General features: G+C 55.5%; 1 long non-coding RNA gene across 1 annotated transcript; it reads right to left on the bottom strand.

Moving 5' to 3' along the window:
* Window positions 1-55: 55 nt before the first annotated feature.
* LOC129148694 (uncharacterized) lies at window positions 56-18712 on the bottom strand. Its single transcript, XR_008555657.1, has 4 exons — window positions 18674-18712; window positions 16850-17016; window positions 9294-9353; window positions 56-1043 (listed from the first exon to the last, which is right to left on the bottom strand). It is a non-coding gene; the product is annotated as an uncharacterized LOC129148694 (long non-coding RNA).
* Window positions 18713-20179: the final 1467 nt, after the last annotated feature.

Below are 20179 nucleotides of genomic sequence, written 5' to 3'. Positions count from 1 at the left end.
CTGACGAAACCCGTCAAGAAAAGGCAGCCTGTGAGCCACGAGCCGGGGCTGCAGAGAGAAAGCGATTTATTAACATCGGGGCCGCTGCCACGGCCTCCAGCAGCAGCTCAGCGCAGCTAGGCGGCCTGGGTTCCATCCCGCTCCCGGCGGGTGCTCGGGCCTCTGTTTGCTCCGTGGGGGTGTCCCGAGGAGCTCACAAAACATCTTAGCTTGTGTTCTCCATCAACCACATCTGTGGCGAACAACACCCCCCCACACCCACATGCAGAAAGTCCCTCCAGAATGTAAATGGCCCTACAGCGGGGACTTGATCTTGTTCACTATTGTTCCCAGTGCCCGGAGCTGTGAGTGGCTGGCACAGAGCGGGTGCCCAATAAATGTTTGTGGGAAGAAGGAAAGAGGGAGGAAGGAAGTGAGGGGAGAGGAGGAGGGAGTGGAGGGAAGAGGGGAGCTGTGACCCATGCTGTTTCCAGGTGTGGGACACTCATCTGTTTCTCTGTATTTTATGCTTCTATCACGCCGCCATGCACCATTTGAGCTGACTAAAAGAAATAGTTTATAGGGACAGCCAAACCAGGGGGAGGTGGCTTGTAAACTGTGATGGCCTTTCAGCTCAGGATGCCCCCAAGACCACCCCCACCCCCTGCTGGGAGCTTCAGAGACCAGCCTCTGCAGGGTCAGGCCCCGAGGTGGCAACCCTGAGGCCAGCAGGCAGCGAGAAGAAGTGACAGGAAATTCTACAGGACAGACTGTTCCCGGTCTACCAAGAACTGCGAGGCGAGAGGACACACTGTTCAGGGCTGAGACCTGCGTGCCCCAGCCCCATCCGCCTAGGGGAAGTGTCACCAGCATCCAGGGTGGGGACCTCTGCCCTGGCCTGGGGATCTTGTGGCTCCTCTGATCTCTACGAGGAAGTCACGGCTGGCTTGCTTTCCAAGAACACTTCCTGTAACGGTGGCAATGGCTCACAGCCAATGTCTGGGAGGCGGTGTGACCTTGGACATGTCCATGTTGCTCACCTCTCTGGGCCTCAGCGTTCTTACCTACAAAACAGAGAAAACAGCACATCGTGTGCAGGGCCATTGTGTGTGGATTAAGAGTGAAGTTTGAATATTTTGTTTTACCATCAATTACTATTTTTAAAAATATATATTTTTATTGATTTCAGAGAGGAAGGAAGAGGGAGAGGGAGAGGGAGATAGAAACATCAATGATGAAAGAGAATCGTTGATCGGCTGCCTCCTGCACACCCCCTACTAGGGATAGAGCCCACAACCCAGGTATGTGCCCTTGACCAGAATCGAACCTGGGACCCTTTAGTCCACAGGCCGACGCTCTATCCACTGAGCCAAACCAGTGAGGGCCCATCAATTACTTTTTGAAAAATTGCAGTAAAATACACCATTTATATTGTACAGATTAGTGGCATTTTGTACATTCACATTGTTGTGTAACCATCATCCCTATCTAGTTCCAGAACATTTTCATCACCCCAAATAAAACTCCATACCCTTCAGCATCACTCCCAGCCCCTGACAACCACAGGTCTATTTCTCTCCTCTATGGATTTGCTTGTTTTGGACATTTTATATAAATGGGAACATAAATTGTGTGTTTGGCTTCTTTCACTGAACATCATGTTTCTCGGCTCATCCATGTTGTGGCATGTGTCAGTGCTTGGCTACAAGTCCTATGATTTGTAAAAGTATTTCTTGAGGTAAAACATACAATCAGAAGTATGCATTCATACAGACTATCCAATTTGGTATATTCTGACATAGGTTTATGCTCATGGAACTACCACATGGGTCAAGATCTAGAACATTCCTAGCACCTGAGAAGGTTCCCTCAGGCCGCCCTGCCCCTCCTCCCTACCATCCCCAAGGGTTACTCCTCCAGATACACTACAAATAATTCCTGTACAAAGACAGTCATTGCAGCCCTGACTATAACAGCAAAAGATCAGGAACAACCCAAGTAGAGGACTCAATAGAGGACTGGGTATATAAATCATGTTGCGCCCACATGGAACACTATGTAGTTGAGAAAAAGAAAGTCATCTCTGCATATTGATACAGAACTATTATGTAGACCATTGCTCAGTGACAGAAAAAAGCAAGGTGCAGAATGAGATGAGTGGCAGGCAGCCTGCAGGTGTCTCAACAGCTCTTACCTACCTCCTCGTCTTCACACTTCTGTGTGTCCCTTTTTCACATTAACTAGTGAACAATGTGATTAATAGGAGATGGTGGAAATGTGTGTCTTCTGAGGGTTGGTCATAAAAGGTGTGTGTGTGTGGCTTCTACCTTGCCCCCTTTTTGATCACTTGCCCTGGGAGAAGCCAGCTGCCATGTGTGAGGAACTTAGGCCTCCTGCCAACAGTCACACGAGGGAGCTGTCTTGGAAGTGAGTCAGTCCTTCAGCCCCAGTTGAGCCTTCAGATGAGTAGAGCCCCAGCTGACAAATTGACTACAGCCTCCTGCAACACTGAGCCAGAACCACCTGGCTGAGTTGTTCCCTAATTCCTGAAACTGGGAGATAATGCAGGTGTATTGACACTTTAAGCTGCTAAGCTTTTTGTGGGTATTTAAAAAAATTTTTTTTTAGTTGATTTCACAGAGAGGAAGGGAGAGGGAGATAGAAACATCAATGAGAAAGAATCATTGATCAGCTGCCTTCTGCACGCCCCCCCCCTCCCTCCCCCCCCCCCCCCCCCCCCCCGTTTTACTGGGGATCAAGCCAGAAACCCAGGCACGTGCCCTGACTGGGAATTGAACTGTGACCTCCTGGGTCATGGGTCAATACTCAATCACTGAGCAACACCAGCCAGGCAAAGCTGCTAAGTTTGGGGATAATTTGTTACATAGCAACAGATGACTAATACAGTATGTGTAGTATCCTAACATTGAAGTTGATGCATTAACGGTCTCTCAAAACAAGACATGGATGGTATCAGGGAGGGAGTCCGGCAGCTCAGGAACTGAGAAGGCGACCTGTTTGTCCCTTTGGCATTTTGAACTATCTTTCAAGAAGATCAACTGAATGTCAAATAAGTAAATAAAAACTTCAGTAGCCCTCAGTGAAGAGCTGCTGTGAGTTTTCATTCCACAAATATTTCTCGAACTGCTGGAAGTCCCCTTTGGGTATGTGTGGCTGAATCTACAACATGGGTTTATGAAGAACAGGAAAGTCTGGGGGTTGACAGACATATAGGAGTCCCACCATGCACTAGCTGTGTGTCTTGGGGTAGATTGCTTAACCTCTCTGAGCTTCAGTTTCCTTATCTGAAAAATGGGGATCATGAGTACAACAACTGGGGCCAAGTGTTCAGCCAAAGGCCAGGCATGGGGTAAAAGTGGATTTGGCTGTTATCCTAAATAATAAAAGGGTAATATGCGAATCGACTGAATAGCGGAATGACCAGTGGCTATGATGCGTACTGACCACCAGGGGGCAGATGCTCAATGCAGGAGCTGCCCCCTGGTGGTCAGTGTGCTCCCATAGGGGGGAGCGCGCTCAGCCAGAAGCCAGGGCTCATGGCTGGCAAGCGCAGAGGCAGTGGCGGGAGCCTCTCCCACCACCACAGCGGCGCTAAGGATGTCCAACTGATGGCTTAGGCCTCAGGGAGCAGGCCTAAGCCGGCAGTCAGATATCCCCCGAGGGCTCCCGGACTGTGAGAGGGCATAGGTAGGGCTGAGGGATGCCCCCTGACTACACAAATTTCATGCACTGTGCCTCTAGTTATTAATAAGGTTCAAGGATCTTGCTCTGGGCCAGAAGGGAGAAACCTACTGAGCTCCTTGTCCTCACCCCTGGGCTAAGTAGCCCACAGGGGACAGCTGAGCTGGCCTCCCAGAATAGAAACTGTGTGGGTGAGAGGGTTATGAAGACTAGGGGAGACCAGAGGGTGAGAGAGGAGACCATTGCAGAATCACAAGTCCTCCCAGCCCCCATCCTTCCCTGTGCAAGACCAGTAGGTGGGACAGCCCTGATTTTGAGGTTTTGACAAGGCTGTATGCCCGTGGAACTATACAAAACATCATGCCTGCTGCTGCCCGCTCCCTCCACGGGCCTGATGGGCAGTGCCGAGCAGCAGGTAGCTCCGGCTCCAGAAGGAGGCACTGTGCCCAGGGAATGTTACTTGGATTCTGGCCTTGCCCCAGGACTGCCAGCTGGGAGGGGCAGGGCAGGGGCCCACCAACCAGGAGGCATCACTTAGAGGAGTCGGAGGATCTAGAGGTGCTGGGAGGGGCTGAGGGGTTCCGAGGTTGGGGTGCCCTGGGCTCAGCCCATCCAGAGCTTGGCTCTCTCCCTCCTGCACCAGGAAGGGTGTTGAATGACTGGCACCGGAGCGCTGTGATGACGTTGTAGGGTGTGTGTGGGGGAACTGGGGAATTCCCACACGGGAAACCTGGGCATTGGCCTGGTAGAGCAGAAAGGTGTTGGGAAGCAGGGGAAGTCCTGAGGCTCGGCTCCCCCATCTGCCAAAGGCACGCATCCTCTGGGTCCTGGGAGGCTTACTGGCGGCCTGTCCTGACTCTGAGGACAGGAGGCTGTGTCCCTTTGGGGCAGCGCCTGGGAGGCGCCCGGCCTGGCCGGGGAGAGAGGCTTGATGGGGTTGCTCTGCTCATGACTCATGCTTTCTGGGACCAGCCTTGCCCCTGGGAGGCACTTTCCAGGAAGGCCCCCATCTGGCGCCCTCCACCCCATGCAGATAGACCTCCAGGCCCAGCTGCACCCGGCCCAGGCCAGGAAAAAGCGGGTCAGCCCTGCCCGGAGGAAGCCTGGCTGGGATGGGGTCACCCTTTCTCTGGGTGGTGACCTGCCTGGAGCACTTCTGGCAACATGACCAATAGAGCACCCTGTCACAAGAAAGCTCTGCACCCCTCACCCGCCCTCAGAGCTCCTAGCCCAGTGTCTGGCGGCCACCCTGCACAAGCCAGGGCCCGGACTCCGCCTCTGCTTTCTTCTCGAACTGATCAGCAGCTCTCCTCATGTGGGTTCCCCAGAAGTGGACTGGGAGGAGGGTTCCCGTATTCCCAGGAAGGGCGTGGGGAGGTGGGGCCAGGAGGAAGCTCAGCCAAGAACAGAGCTGGGGTGGGGGGGTGCGGAGATTCACTGATCAGGGTGCATGAGCTGGAATTTGATGCCCTCATGTCCTCTTTACATCCCCCCTAGGGGGGCGGCGTGAACTGTCAGCAGCAAATGGTGCTGTGACAAAGAGGGGCAGGTGCTGCTGTTGCAGAGACAGTTCCCTGGAGGAGACAGTAAAGGGATGAGGGGACCTGGGCAGGTCACCCACAGCCCCGTTGCAGCTGCTGAATGCTTTAGACTCGACCTCTCATTATTTCTAGGAAATGTTTGCTTCTCTCCGTCTCCACAGCTGCCCTCATCTCACTGGGACACCCAGGAGCCTCCAACCTGGAGAGTGGGGGAGGGAGTCAGGCAAGGTGGGGGGACCCCCCCATTATACAGCTAAGACTCAGAGAGGGGAAGGACCACCCGGCCAGGAGGAGAGGGTGTGGCACCCAATGCAGGTGAGATCCCGTTCACCCCAGCAGCACCAGCCTCCCTGCCCTGGCCTTCAGTCAACCCTGCCCAGAGTGGGACCTGCCCCTGGGTGGGTCTTTCCTTATCCTTGTCTTGCAGACTTGACACTGGTTGTCGAAGGGGAATTGCTTGTGTGTGTTCCCCAAAGAGGTCAGCTCCCCAGAAGGCTGTTGTGGACAGCGGTAGAGGAGGGAATGTGGAGGGGGCACCCCAAGGATGTACTTACTATTCTCCAGGCATTTGGCTGAAGGTTGCACATGCCCCCATTTTCCAGAGGAGGAAACTGAGTTACAGTGAGGTACTGGCACAGAGAGAGAGCCCATGAGGATCCCAGGGCCCCTTTTGCTTTTAAATGTGTAATTTGGGGCAGGGAAAAAAATAAGTTCCTTATATGACTCCGGGTTCTAAGCTTTCACCCACAAAATGGGAAAATAAGCCCAGATATTCTTCTCCATCCCAGGGACAAGGCCAGTGCAATTTGGGGTTAAGGGAGGTGAAACTTGGACTTGATATCCATCTGCCACTGCCCCCTGACCCGGAGATTTTGTTAACTCGTGACGCCCCCTCCTCTGCCCACCTCCCCTGGGCTGGCAGGAAGCAGCTGGTGTCCTGCATCCCCTCCCCCCATTTCCCCACCCTTTGGCTTTTCCTCACACGTTCTCGGACCCTGACCGCCCTCTCTCTGGGCAGAGGTGGCCCCCTGCTTCTGCCCTCCCCCTGGAACCCACGTCCCTGGCAGTGGTATGGAGTTCATAGATCTGCTTTCCATTCCTAAATCACGTCTGAAGGTCGGTATCAGCTTGGCTGGGCGTCACCCAGCACCTCCTCCCTCAGAAGGAAACCCTGAGAAGCTACAAGGGCTGTTTGAGGACCAGACAGTGTGTGCAACCTGTACTCAGGAAGCCATGTGTTCAAACTCCGCTTTCTTCTGGTCATGTCAGGTCGCTCAAACCTTCAAGGGCTCCCACTGCCAGCCGCACTGAACTGCAGCTCTCCCCTTGCCGATCGCCACTGCCTCCGTCTTCTTTGTGGCTCCCAGGAGAACCTGCTAGGACCGCTGCAGTAGTCTTTCACCTGGTCTGGTCTGGTTTCCCCGTAGCAGCAGAGTGAGCTTTCTAGAACACAGATCTGATCAAGTCACACCTCCAGTTAAAGCACGTCATTCGGTCCCCACTGCCTGCAAGACAGAGTCCACGCTTGCTCTTGACCTGGGGTTCGAGGCTGTCTTGGATCTGATCCCGGCCAGGATCTCTGACCTCATCCTGTATCCTGAAGCCCATACTCCAAACCCAGATGAGTGGTTCCCCTGTACTGTCCCTGACCTTGACCTTGGCAGCTGTTCCCTGCTCTCGAATACACTTCCTGTCCTTCCGGTCAATACTGTCTCCTCCTTCAAGGTTGATTCGAGGGGCGTCCCTCAGAGGAGCTTTCAGGGTTCTTAGTGACAAACGTTAGAACCAACTGTGGATCATTTAAACAGGAAAAACACACTGAACAGACATTTGGGTGCTCACTGAACCCCCAGGAAGGCAGAAGGCCCACACGGAAGGGAAGGCTGCAGGGCTGCCACGGAGCCAGCCTGGTGATGCCCACGCAGCCTCGCGGATCCCTCAGGAACTTGATGTGCCGAGGCTCCCTCCAGAAAGACCCTTTCTTTGTAGGACCAGCTCCCAATCCAAACTCCATCCAGAGTGGGTGCCTCTGATTGGCTGAACTCAGGTCACATGGCCAGGGGCACCCACGCAGCAAGGGAGGATGGGAAATGGGTGTGGCTATTTGGGCTCCTCCAGTGGGAGACCGCTCTACCTTGCCTCAAGGCCCACGGTGGGCAGGGGGTGAGATTCCTAAATGTTTGTAAGGGGTCTCAGAGGGTGAAGGGCTCAAAGATACCCCCCAGCATTCCCGATCATGGGGCGGGCACAGTGGGCACTCCTTGACACCCCTCTCCACCTCAACCCGTGTCAAATTCATCATCAACCCTATAGGCTGAATGTCCTAAGTGTACTTTAAATCCATCTGTAATTCCCCATCTACCCTGCCTTCTCTGTGCCAGCTTTTTGAGGAGGAACAATGACAGCTAAGTGTAGCACATGCAGTTATGGAGGGACACGCAGGGGGCAGGGGAGCCCCGAGGGGGTACCTGGTCTACTGGGAGCATCTGGGAAGGCTTCCTGGAGGTGACAGTGCTGTCCTAAAGGATGCATAGGAGTCATAGCAGAGCCACAGAGATATAAGAGGGAATGGGGAGGAGCTCTGGGGTCACCCGGGACCGGGTGTGTGTGAGGCAGGGGGGCCAAGAGATGAGGCTACATGGAGTGGAAGCGGCCTGATTGTGGGTCATCTGTGGGCCCCAGCTTTGAGCAAGGATCTGAGAGCAGGGCAGTGGAGTGACGCACATGGTCGGACGTGAGCTTGAGAATGACCATTTGGACAGCGTGACTGGGGCAGGGAGGCGGGGGGAGGCCAGTCGGGTATGTGAGTGAGAATCCTGGCCGGCCAGGTTTGGCTGGTTCTCAAGGCTGGTGAGGCAGTAGGGACCAGAAGAGGGATTTGGGGGCCCAGTAGGCTTCTGGTACCAAGCAGAAGTTTGCCACTGATGCCAAGGCGTGTTGGTGTGTGTGGGAGAGAGGCGGAACTTGGGCAAGTCCCTGGCACAGCCTGGTGTCCTCAGTTTCCTCATTTGTAAATAGAGGGATTGGACGCAGTGATCTCTGGGACAGCGACAGAGAGCCAGTGAGCCATCTCTGCTTCCTGCTCCCCACCCCATGAGCTGGGGAGGCAGTGATGAGCTGTGGAAGCTGCCTCCCGGCTCGGAGGGGAGGCCGGTCCAGGTGGGCTGGACAGGTGACTAATCCACCCAGCAGGGCAGTAGCCCAGCAGACAGGATCCCACATCAAGAGCTGCACCAGGAGGGAAAGGGATCTCAGCCGTCTACCCTCCCCCTCCCGTGGGGGCCCCACTGGGCCAGGTTTCTCCGGACAATCAATGCCATCATTCCAGGAAGCCTGCCCCAGGAGAGGCCCTGATTTCCCCCCATTTGCATAGACAGTAACAGGAAACAGGACTCACATTGCCTCATCCACACGGCTGTGCCTGGCCAGGCCAGCTCAGGGCTCAGCTCGATGACCCAGCCTGGGCTGCCCACCCAGCCCGGCCCTGGACAGCTGGCTGAAGCCCCAGCTGGGCGCCCTGTCCCACGGCCAGACAGGTGGCCGGATCGGCACTCCTGGATGTCAGACATGGAGACTCCAAGCCAGGCCAACTGTGTCCCCCCGGAAGGAAGTGGGGGCAGTTATCAGTGACAGCTGGGCGCTCCGCTGGGGTCAAAGTACACCATGCTCTCACTGAGCCCTCCTGTTCCCAGAAGCGATGGATAGACTTTCCACCCCAGGAGGTGCGCCTGTCTGCAACCTGGCCCTTCTCTGTGCCTTCCTCGTTTCCCCACTCCTTTCCCGTAAGGCTAACTGGCCTTTGAGCAGGAAGCTGACTTCTCAGATGCCCCCTCTCCACCCCCGTAGCAGGTCCAGGCAGAGATCGACGACTCCATGTGCTGAGCTGGGCTCAGAAACCAGGAGTTTGGGGACAAGCTGGGGCTTAGCTGAATCAGAGCCAGGTGGCCTTGGAGGCTTGGACCTCCTGGGCCTCAGTCTCCCCATCTCTGCAATGGGGATACATGTGCCTACCTCTCAGGGTTGGTAAGAAGGAGAAACAGCGAGTGAAGGTGCCATAAAAGTGATAGTTACCGCAATGCCAGAGCTCACTCCTGCCTTTAGGTCAAAGTGCTTCAGACCTCTTCGTGCCAGCTGAAAGAGAAACCGGATTTTGTCAGTTTGTGAAGCATGGTGGAGCCAGGTGAGCACCCTCGGGACACCCTGCAGACACAGCCCGGCCCTGGTCTGGATCCTGGCTCTGCCACTTGCCAGCCATGTGATCTGGGGCAAGCTCCTTGGCATCTTTGAGGCTCAGTCTGCATCTGTAACGTGGGAACAAATAGTGGTACCCACGGGTTGGGATGTGGACTAAGGGATAAGGCACGAAAAGGGCCTGGTGAGAGAAGTGCAATGTAAGGCGGCCATGAGCCCACCCAGGGGGTGTTAAGCTCGACTCAGCAGCACCCCTTGTGGGAGGTTCTGGGTTACAGAAATGAACCCCAGGTGGCTGTGGTTGTGGCCCTCAGAGAGGCCAGAGTCAAGGGGAAGGGGTTAGAGGACTAAGTCCCACACAGGGAACCCAGCGAAGGGCCCAGGAAGGCCTGTGCCTGGTGGGAACATCCAGGAGGGCTTCCTGGGGGTGGGGGGCGTGCGCGGGGGGGTGCCTGAACTGGTCTCCAGGACTGACAGGTGTGACAGTGAGGGTGGAAAGGGAGGCATTCTGGGCAGAAGAATCAGCCCAACCACCCACTGTGCCTCCCCACCCCTCCCCACAGGCCCCGGCCTGCCCACCTGGACACAGATGGCCACCCTCTCCCTTACTCTGGTGTCTTCAGACGCCCTTCAATGGGGACACCCCCTTTCCCCGGACGTGGGAACCTCTGCCGCATCCAAGGCAGGACAGCTTGGGGGCGCGGGGCCTGATGGGCTGGGCCCATCTTTCCCCGTGGGATCCCGCTCTCCCGCCTTTAGTGGCACTGCCGACAGGCCTATAACACAACAACCTGCCGGCCTATTTTCTATGCAATCCATTTCTAAATGAACAAAAAATGGGGTTTCGTTTTCAAACACCTGCAACTTGCTTTTCCCTTTAATGATATACCACAGGCGTTTCCCCAGAGCAAGTAATATTCCAAATCACCATTTCAATGGCCAGGGCAGGGTCCATGGTGCGCACAGACTATAATGAACTTAACCAAGTCTGTAATTTCAGCAAACATTCCTCGAGGCAGCCGAGGAGGTGTGAGCAGCCAAAAGAACAAGGCTCTGCGTTCTGATCCTGGCTCCACTTAGAGCTGTGTGACTCTGGACAAGTTAATAAACCTACGTGTTTGTTCTGGCTTCCTGGAAGACGGGGAAAGAGCCGCCTCTGCTCACCTTATTGGCGAGACTTCCTGGAGACCCTGTGTGGGCAGCACTGAGTTAAGCACAGTGCCCCTTAGACAGACAGGAGACGCCCCATCCGTGGGGTAATGGTGGTAGTTGTGTGTGTGTGTGTTTTTTTTTTTTTTAAATATATTTTATTGATTTTTCACAGAGAGGAAGGGAGAGGGATAGAGAGCTAGAAACATCGATGAGAGAGAGACATCGACCAGCTGCCTCCTGCACACCCCCCACCGGGGGATGTACCCGCAACCAATGTACATGCCCTTAACCAGAATCGAACCTGGGACCTTCCAGTCCGCAGACCGACGCTCTATCCACTGAGCCAAACCGGTTTCGGCATGTAGTTGTGTTGTTTGAACCAGCCTTGAATGCATGATCTGGAAGTGGAGGGTTCTCACGTGACCACAGTTTGAGGCAGAGGGAGAAACGGGGCGGAGGGGGTCGCTGCCTCCTTCCCTCCCTGCCCCCCTCAGAGAAAGCATCAAGCTTGACTGTCTCCAATTCTCAGAACCATCTGGGTCTGGTGAGCCCACAGGCCCAGTACCCGGTGCCTGGCCCCAGAATTGCAGCATTGGGCAAACAGTACTCTTGCCACCCTGAAGTACCACCATCTCACCCCCACCCCCCCACCCCCTGCCTCCTCTGGGCTGGCATTGCCTCTCCCTGGGTCCCCTTTTCATATGCAAATCAACGCCTCAGGGAGGCTCTGCAGACTGCCTGGTGAGGGCCATCCCTGGCGCTGGCCGAGGATGGAGGCACAGCCCCCACTCCAGAGGGGGCCTAGCAGGAGAGCCGGGAGGCCCAGCCCAGGCCCCCAACTGCTCACATCCCAGCATCAACTCCCCTCGTGGGACTCGCCAGCAGCCCTGCTCCCCAGAGTCCTCACCACAGGCTCCTTACTCTGCCCCTCTGTTCCCACGTGCTCACCAAGGATCTCCCAAGCCCACCCTCCTCCCCAGGCTGCTCAGCCCTGAGCCTCAGTTTCCTCCAGATTGGGGCCACTGAGAGGACTAGAGGGCACCACACAGGAGACTGTCACCTCTGTGGGTCAAATGCAGGCGGACTGAGGGCGATGTCGTAGGGTTCCCTCAGATGGGATGGGGCCCAAATGAGGAAACAGCCTTGGTACAGTGCCTGGCCCCCTAAATGCTCATTGTCATTACTATTACTTATTGTGGGGGGTGGAGCTGATTGTGAAGTGATACCTGAGCACCCCAAAGTTCAGTCCAAGGCACCTCAACCCCAACCCAGGGTCTCTAGGTGCCAGGAGCCCCTCCTGGTCCCGCCACAGTCCCAGACTTGCCCGGACACCCCTTGCTGAGTCTTTCAGTCTTACTTCCCCCGAAAAGCCCTGATTCATTGTCTGCCGGGCCTGGGAGGTGGGGGGAGGCACTGTGTGTTGCAGGCCTGGAAGCAGGAAACATGACTCAGGGATCCTGCTAGGCTCCTTGGCTCATTCTCATTGGAGAGTGATTAAGTGGGTGTCACGGGTGTGCACTAAGCATGGTGGGGCGCCATTTCCTCACCCCTGACCTTGTTCTGACTCAGGGCCGGCCTCTCCTCCCCTCCCCAGGGGCCAGGCCCCCTCTCCGTGGCTCTGGGAGGCAGGTACTGAGTGTTTCATTCATTGATTCATTTCTCTCATTTGTCCATTCATTGCATTAGATCGATCACCGTGGCTCATTTGGGTGACTCATGAACTGGTCCGGCCCTTCATTCATTAGTAATAAGTCCAGCCATCCTCCGTGGCCTGTCTTCCAGCGGCTGCCCTGCCAAGTGCGGTTTGTTCTGAAACCCTCCCCGCGCCCAGGAAGAGGGCTGTTACCCCCATTAGACGGAGGGGAAAACTGAGGCACAGGAAAACTCAGGATTTGAATCAGGCCTATTTCTAGGTAAAATGTCATTGTCCCCTCCCCAGCTGTGCCTCCCTTGCTGGGTTGGGGACCCCTCCTCTGTGCTCCGTAACAGCCTGGGGGCACCCCAGTGCAGCTCCTGCACCAGCTGCTAAAGTAATGGTGACTGCATCAGCCTCCTGCCCATGCTGTGAGGACAGGGACCTTGTTGTCTACCTGTGTCCCTCACTCAGCACAGGTGTCTTAACGCTCAGCTCCTGAAGGTTTGCCTCATGAAGCCACCTGTCCCTGGAGGCCACACAAGGTCCCCCAAACCCGCATTCCAAGCCCTGCTGCCGGCCAGCGCCTTCCCTCCAGTTCTCGAAGAATTCCCAGACTTCCAGGGTCCTCACTGCCCTGTCCCGGCACATGGGGTCTCTGTTCCTCACCTTGTGGACGGACCCCAGTGAAAAACTCAGCCCTCCATGAATTCCTCAGGATAAACCCACACTCCCACGAGAAATTTGAGATGGACAGGGCTACCAGGATTTGGGAGTGGAAGGCGGGAGGGGGTTTGGTAGGGGTAGCGCCCATGGCTTCAGGCCAGCATCCATGGCAGGTGGCAGAGCGGCAGAGTTTCTGGCAGAGGCCACTCAGGTGTGGGTCCTCCCCAAAGGTGGGATTTCTTGGGTGGGTCCCGAGGCTGGTTATGAGCTCATCGCCGGTGGGGAAATTTGGCGTGTGTGCCTGTGACTGTGCCCGGACGGACGTCTCACCGGGAAGGTTCCACGGGGCCCTGTGAGTTTGCTTTGGCCGATGCTCCAAGGGGCTCACCAGGTGGAGACCAGTTTTCACACTGATGCCTCAGCTGGAGGTGGCAGCAACGCGGGAGGGTGGGCGGGGGGCGGGTCTGGGGGGGTGGTCCTTACAGACCCCAGACCCTGACCAGCCCGGCTCCCAGTTCTTTAGTTCTTTCCCGGACTTTCAGGTTCTCTCGAGAGACTTCTTCACCCTCCCTGGTCCCAGGATGCGTCCCTGGGTTGGGAGGCAGAGCGCAGCCCCCTTTCACGGAGGGGATGGCCCTTCAGGGTCCTGCCTTCATGCTGGTTCTCTGATCCTTCTCATGTTCAGGCCCAAGGCCAAGTCTCCCGGCCCCACCTGAGGTCATGTCCCATCAGCCTGGGCTTCCCTCTTCATTGCTGGCCCCTGGAATTTACTTTTCTTTTTCTTTCTTTCTTTCTTTCTTTCTTTCTTTCTTTCTTTCTTTCTTTCTTTCTTTCTTTTTTTTTTGAGTTATCAATATATATTTTAAAATTAGTTCCATTTATTATATTTTATTCCCCACCAGGGCTTCCCATGGCCCTTAGGATAACAACTGGACTCCTGGAAACAACTGGACTCCCCGCCAGGCCTACACGTGACTTAATTGGCACAGCTCCGGTAAGAATTAGTGTGTCCACCAATCAGATGAGAAGCTGAGGCGCAGGTAGGAGTGGAAGGAACCCTGCCTGGTGTGGGGGTGGAGGGGATGGGGTACCTGCCTGAGGCTGCCTGACCGCTCCCTCCCGCCCGAGGAAGCAGACACAAGGCCTCTGGCACAGGTGCCTGCGAGGTAAATCCTGGGTGTGGCCCTTCCTTCTAGGAACAGGCTGACTGGAGGTTTCCTTCAAAGAAGTGGGCAAGGCCCTATCAGGCCGCCCTGAGGTTGAGCCAAGAACTCTGTTATGGACTCACTCCGAGTGCCAGGTTCCACCGGCCTCCAGATGGAAAGTTCCACGGGGCCCTGTGAGTTTGCTTTGGCTAATGCTCCAAGGGGCTCACTAGCTGGAGACCAGTTATGGTGAGAGGGTGAGAGCCTGGGGTCTAGGTCAGAGGGACTGCGTCCTGGTCCCTGCTCTGCCCTGAGCAGCCCCTGTGATCTCAGGCAGGTTGCTCTCCCTTTCCGGTCCTCAGTTTGCCCATCTGTACAGTGGGGTTGATAAAGCATGGCTGGAGTGAGAGGCCCACTCCACTGGGCATGGACATATGCTTGGCATATCCTTAGGCCAACCTCTCTGGGCCTCAGCTTCCTCCTCTGTGAGACGGGTGAGTAGTGGGGCCTCCTCATAGGACGGGCAGATGAACGGAGCTGATGCATACACAGGGCCCGGAGCGGGCAGGCGGCGGCAAGGGCTGTGTTGGTGACAAGACTATGATAACCAGCCAGATGTGCACACAGTGGCAACGTCATCCTCATTACTCAGGGTTAAATGTAGTCTCTCACACACCACCTCTTCTGACTCAGGACTCTTGCATTTCCATTCCTCCCCACTCCATCCCTTCTCCCAGGGGTAACATCCTGTGGGGAGAGAGGTCTTCACAGACCTCTGGTGGCCCCTGGCTTCTGCCCAGCGGTGGTGCTTATTCTGGTCAGTGGGCTGCTCAGGTCTGGGTCCTCCTGGGTGTGGGAGACATCGCTGGGCCCCCGATGCCCGGTTCTCCTCTCCTCCTGGGCCCACACCCTCGCAGGGGGGTGCGCTCCAGGCCTTGTGAGCGTGAGCAGCGGGGATGGTTTACCTGGGAGCTGAGACCCGCCAGGGCCGGTGGGATCCCCCGCTCTTCTCCTCTGTCGTCTTGTGCTGAGAGGCGTGGTGCCTCCCTCCGCCGGGAACGGAGTGACGGTGGCAGGCAGAGCCCCCGCACCCAACGCTGGGCCCTGAGGAGTGAGAGCTGACCCTGGCTGTGCTCAGCCGCCCGTTACTGCAGCATAACCTGGTCCACCCTCAGCGAGGGGACACAGTGCCCAGGCCTCTGGCTGGATTCTGGAATTCTTGGTCTGGGACATGCGACCCCTCTGGCTTTTCTGCGGGCCCTTCGCAGGCTGGGGGCCCTGGGGTGGGCGCCGCCTCAGGCTTCCCTTCGCCTGCACGTGGCTCACAGCCGTGTGCCCGCTGCTCACGGGGAAGCAGGGCTCCAGGCTCTGCTGCTCTCAGCGGCGCCCCCTCCGTCCACTCTGTGCTTCCAGAGCCCCACACCCACCCTCTCTTCCTGGGCTGAGTCAGGGCTCCATGTTTCACCTGGTAACCACAAATCTCATCTCTTCTTTTATGATTTTTTTTTTAAGGTTCGACATAGAAGTGAGATCATACAGTATTTGTCTTTCCCTGTCTGGCTTATTTTACTTAGCACAGTGCCCTCCAGGTTTATTCCTGCTGTTGCAAGTGGCAGGAAGGTCTTCTTTTCACGGCTGAATAACATTCCATTGTGTGTACACACCAGGTCTTTATCCATCACCTGTGGAAGACTTTTGGGTTGCTTCCGTACATTATTGGGAATAATGCTGCAATGAACACGGGGATGGCATATGTCTTTTTGAATGAGTGTCTTGGGTTTCTTCGGGTAAATGTCCAGAAATGGAATTGCTGGATCGCCTGGCAGTTCTAGTTTTAATTTTACAAGGAACCTCCATACTGTTTTCTATAGTGGCTGCACCATTCATCTCCCCATCAACAGTGCACAAGGGTTCCATTCTCTCCACATCCTCACCAGCACTTGCTGTTTGTTGTCTTTTTTTTTTTTTTATGACAAGCATTCTAATAGGTGTGAGGTGACATTTCATTGTGACTAATACTTGGAAAAGCTAATTTTAATTGCAAAGGACATTTCACAATGTTGCCACAAGTGAAACACCAGCCTGGTTTGCCACAAATAGCAGGTAACAAACAAGTGCCATGAAGATAAAATCAAGCTGTCAATTCTGGCTCCAGAGGTTGCCTGTTGAAGAAGGGGGGGGGAGGGGCGGAATGGGGGGAAGGCTGGGAGTGGAGGAGGTGTTTTTTCTTTTGCAAAAAGGAAAGATCAGCAAGTGCTTAAATGGCATTAAAGACCAACAAGCACCCATAGAAACTTTCTCTTTGCCTTCACCTGAAGGATCATAGGGAATGAAAAAACGGAATCACTTTCTTTCCTGTGATCTGAGGTTATCTGAGACCCCCATCCCCACCAGGGCATCTCACCTGGGGGGACCCAGTGGGGCCGTGGGGAGCCACGGGGGATCGTAAGGGAGGTTTGGGTGGAGGGGCCGAGCTCTACACATGACAACACTGTCCCCATCCATGACACCACAGTCCGCCCCATAACCTGCCCTTCTTGGACACAGTATGAGAAACAGACCTGGGTTTGACTCCTGCCCTAGGCCTGGAGCGGGTCTCTGCCTCTTCCTCTGCTCCCTCCGGGAGAGGCCGAGAGGCACGCTGCTCTGGGGAGTGTCAGTGCAGACACGGATGAGGCACAGTTAACCCAGCAGGGCTTCCCCTCCCAGCCGGGGCCCAGGCCTGCTGGGTGGGAATCAGTCTCCGCCCCATTTCCCAGATCTGTGACCTTGAGCAAGTCTCATAACCCATCTGTGCCTCGGTTTCCTCATCTGGAAAAAGGGGAGGTCAGAGTACCCACCTCACAAGGTTATTGAGAGGATGAAGTGAGATGGATGATGACTGTGATTTTAGCACAGGGCCCGATGCAGAGGCGGTGCGCGAAGGCTGGTGATGAAGGTGATGAAGATGAGGAAGATGAAGATGATAAAGATGAGGATGACGCCGACAGAGACGCAGACGACAGCTCTGTGTGGAATAATGCAGGGCAGGGAAGCTTAGACTCAGAATGTTTCCCACGTGTGTTCCCCATGATTACCTTCTCACAGCTCAGGGGCATCCGGGGAGGATGTGCGAGTGGCCCCATCGCACATGGAGGGCTATTTAGGGGGCTGCCTCTGTGGAGCCAGGGACTCCCGAAGGATGGCCGTGGTCTCCGCAGCCCCTGCCCGGCCCGGGACCATCCTGCACAAGAGGCTCCAGTGGCCACTCCCTGGAGTGAGAAGCCAGGTGACCTGTCCATTCACCTCAGGGTGCAAAGGGTCATGGTGTGAGCCAGACACTCACCACTGCTCCTCTGGGCAGAGTGTGAACGCTTGCCCACCGGCACTTTGGGAAGAAGGTGTGTGAACTTCCATTTACCAGGAGGGGAAACTGAGGCTCAGAGATGGGAAGGCGCTTGCTCTTGGTCACACAGAAAGCAGGTTGTGGAGTCAGGAGGTGAGCCTGTGTCTGTCTGCCCCTAAGGGCTGTGTGTGTGCCCGTGTGCACATATGTGCATTGTGGGGATATGTGTATGAATGCACACACACAGCGTGCATGTGTGCATACTTACACACGTGCATGTGTGTGTTGGAGCCCTCGGGGCAAAGCTGCAGGGCTGGTTAGATTGGGAGCTGGACTTTCGGCAGCAGCCTCCTAACCAGCCTCTGGCCTCCACTCTTACCCTCCCCCAGAATATTCTCCGAGCAGCAGTCTGGGTGGTCCTGATAAAATACACGTCATGACATGGCCTCCTCTCCTCGAAGTCCCCCCAGGGCTCCCCACATCCTCACAGAGAGAAGGCCTCCCAGGGGCCCTGGCCTATCCCATCATCTCGCAGCTCTTCTCCGCTCGCCTTTCCCAGGTGCCGCCCAGCCACACCAGCCCTCAGTGCCTCCATGTGCCCAGGCCTTTGCACCAGCTGTTCCCTTGGCACGGGACACCGTTCCCCAGATATCCAGGGGGCTCCCTCCCTCCCCTCCTTCAATCTTTGCTCGAATGCCCTTTCTAAGCACGACTTTCCATGACCTCCCTGCTTAGAACTGCAGCCCCTTTCTCCTCTCCTTTCTGGGCTCCATGTATATGTCCTGTCACTGCAGAATTTCTGGATTTGTCTGTCGCCTGCCTCCCCTGCTGGGAGTTCGGCTCCAGGGGGCACAGAGCTTGGTCTGACTGCTCACTGCTGCCTCCCCAGTGCCTGCTTCACGGTAGGGGTTCGGTGTGGAATAATGTGCAAATGATGAGAGAAGGGAGCCCTCTCCCCTGCTTGGGGCCTCACGGGGACCAGCCAGAGGGTGGTGGGCTTTGCAGCCACCTTTTCTCAGAGGCAGATGTCACCTCAGGCAGGCAGAGGGTGCAATTCCCAAGGTATTTTGACAGTGACTGTCCTGCCCAGGTGGATTGGCAGGAAGCTCGCTCGGGAGATAAGCAGGGAGATAAGCAGGTTCAAGAGAAGTCACGAGATAGGGCGAGCTCCAAGCAGTTCCTGCGAATTTGCTGGGCAGGGGAGGGGCGGGCGGGTGCCGGGTGCTTTGCTGGGGCAGCTGGGGTTGGCGAGGAGCCTGCCTGCGTGAAGGAGCAGATGAAATGTGGTCTGGCCTTACACAGGGATGAGATGCTGACACAGGCCACCACAGGCACGCACCTTGAAAACTTTATGTGACGTGAAATGAGCCAGTCACAAAGCCACATACTGCATGAGTCCACCTACAGGCGACGTCACAGGCAGATCCAAGACAGAAAGATGGGGGTGAGCGGGGAAAGGCTGCTTAATGGGCCCGGGATTGCCTCTGGGGGAGACAAAGATATCCTGAAGCTAGATAGATACAACATGATAAATGAACCTGAAGACACTTTAAAATAGTTAACTTCGTTATGTGAATTTTACCCCAAGTGATAAAAATAGTAAAAAGCTGATGGCAGAGCCGCCTCTTCTGTAGCAGGCTCCTCCCACTGGTGGTCCTGGGTGACCTGGACACAGACTGGAATAATGAGTCCCAGAGTGAGCTGCTACTGCTCTCTGCCCAGCCCCCTGACCTCCGCGGAGAGAAAGCCTGGGTGGGTGCCAACACTGTCTGGTCTCTCTCTGAAGAGGGAGAGGGCAGGCCTTGGCCCAGAACCCATGCAGGTAATGGGATTTGCTGTTATTGTACTTACTTTTATGGTGTCACTGGTGACCTCTCCTTTACAAAGACGGGTCCACATCCGACCCTCAGTACCCGGGAGCAGGGTCTTTGCCGATGTGATGAAGTGAAAGGATCTCAAGACAAGGCCCTACTGGATCAGAGGGGTCCTAACGCAATGGCCGGCGTCCTTGTAAGGGAAAGGAAGTTTGACACAGAGGTAGAGAGAGAAGGAGGCCGCAGAAGACAGAGGCAGAGAGCGGAGTGGTGCAGCCACAAGCCAAGGAAAGCCGGGAGAGGCAGGGGACAGTCTCGCTGGGAGCCCAGAGGGAACCAGGAAACAACCCACCTGGCCCCTGGATTTCACTCCTCTGGTCCCCAGAACCGAGGGAGAAGAGCTTCCTGTTGTCCAAGCCCCCGGCCTGTGGGGCTTTGTGATGGCGGCACAGCAAGCGCCACCAGCTGTCAGTTTCCAGAGGGAAAGTGTCCCTTTTAGATGCAACTGATCCTCGGACAACTTGGGTTCAAACTGCACGTCCAACTACACAGGGATTTTAGGGAATAAACACTGTAAATGCACAGGGTGGGGCCAAGGTAGGCTTACAGTTATGAGTAAGTGAAACACAGAGTTTATTCTTGTATTCTTAATTATTGTATTGTTTTCCATAGAACTATAGACCTACTTTTGCCCTATCCTGTATTTCCTCTTATGATTTTCTTAATAACATTTCCCCTCTAGTGGATTTACTGTAAGCAGACATACACATACAAACGATGTGTTCATCAACTGATGGTTATCGGTAGGCTTCCAGTCAACAGCAGGCTGTCTGACGGTCACATTTTTGGGGAGTGAAAGTGATACTGGGGTTTTCAACTCCCTGGGGGTCAGGGCACCCGGACCCACTGCTCTTCCAGGGCCCCCTGCACCCTGAATGTGTAAGGCGGTCAGGCGTCGAGGAAGTGAGCGTCCCGGTGTTGAGGGGCTGTGTGTGTAGGTGGCACATCCAACTGCCCGGAGGGGAATCGGG

The sequence above is a fragment of the Eptesicus fuscus genome, chromosome 4 (assembly GCF_027574615.1).
Source record: "Eptesicus fuscus isolate TK198812 chromosome 4, DD_ASM_mEF_20220401, whole genome shotgun sequence".
Taxonomy (NCBI): Eukaryota; Metazoa; Chordata; class Mammalia; order Chiroptera; family Vespertilionidae; genus Eptesicus; species Eptesicus fuscus.
This window is presented reverse-complemented; position numbering and strand designations above follow the sequence as displayed.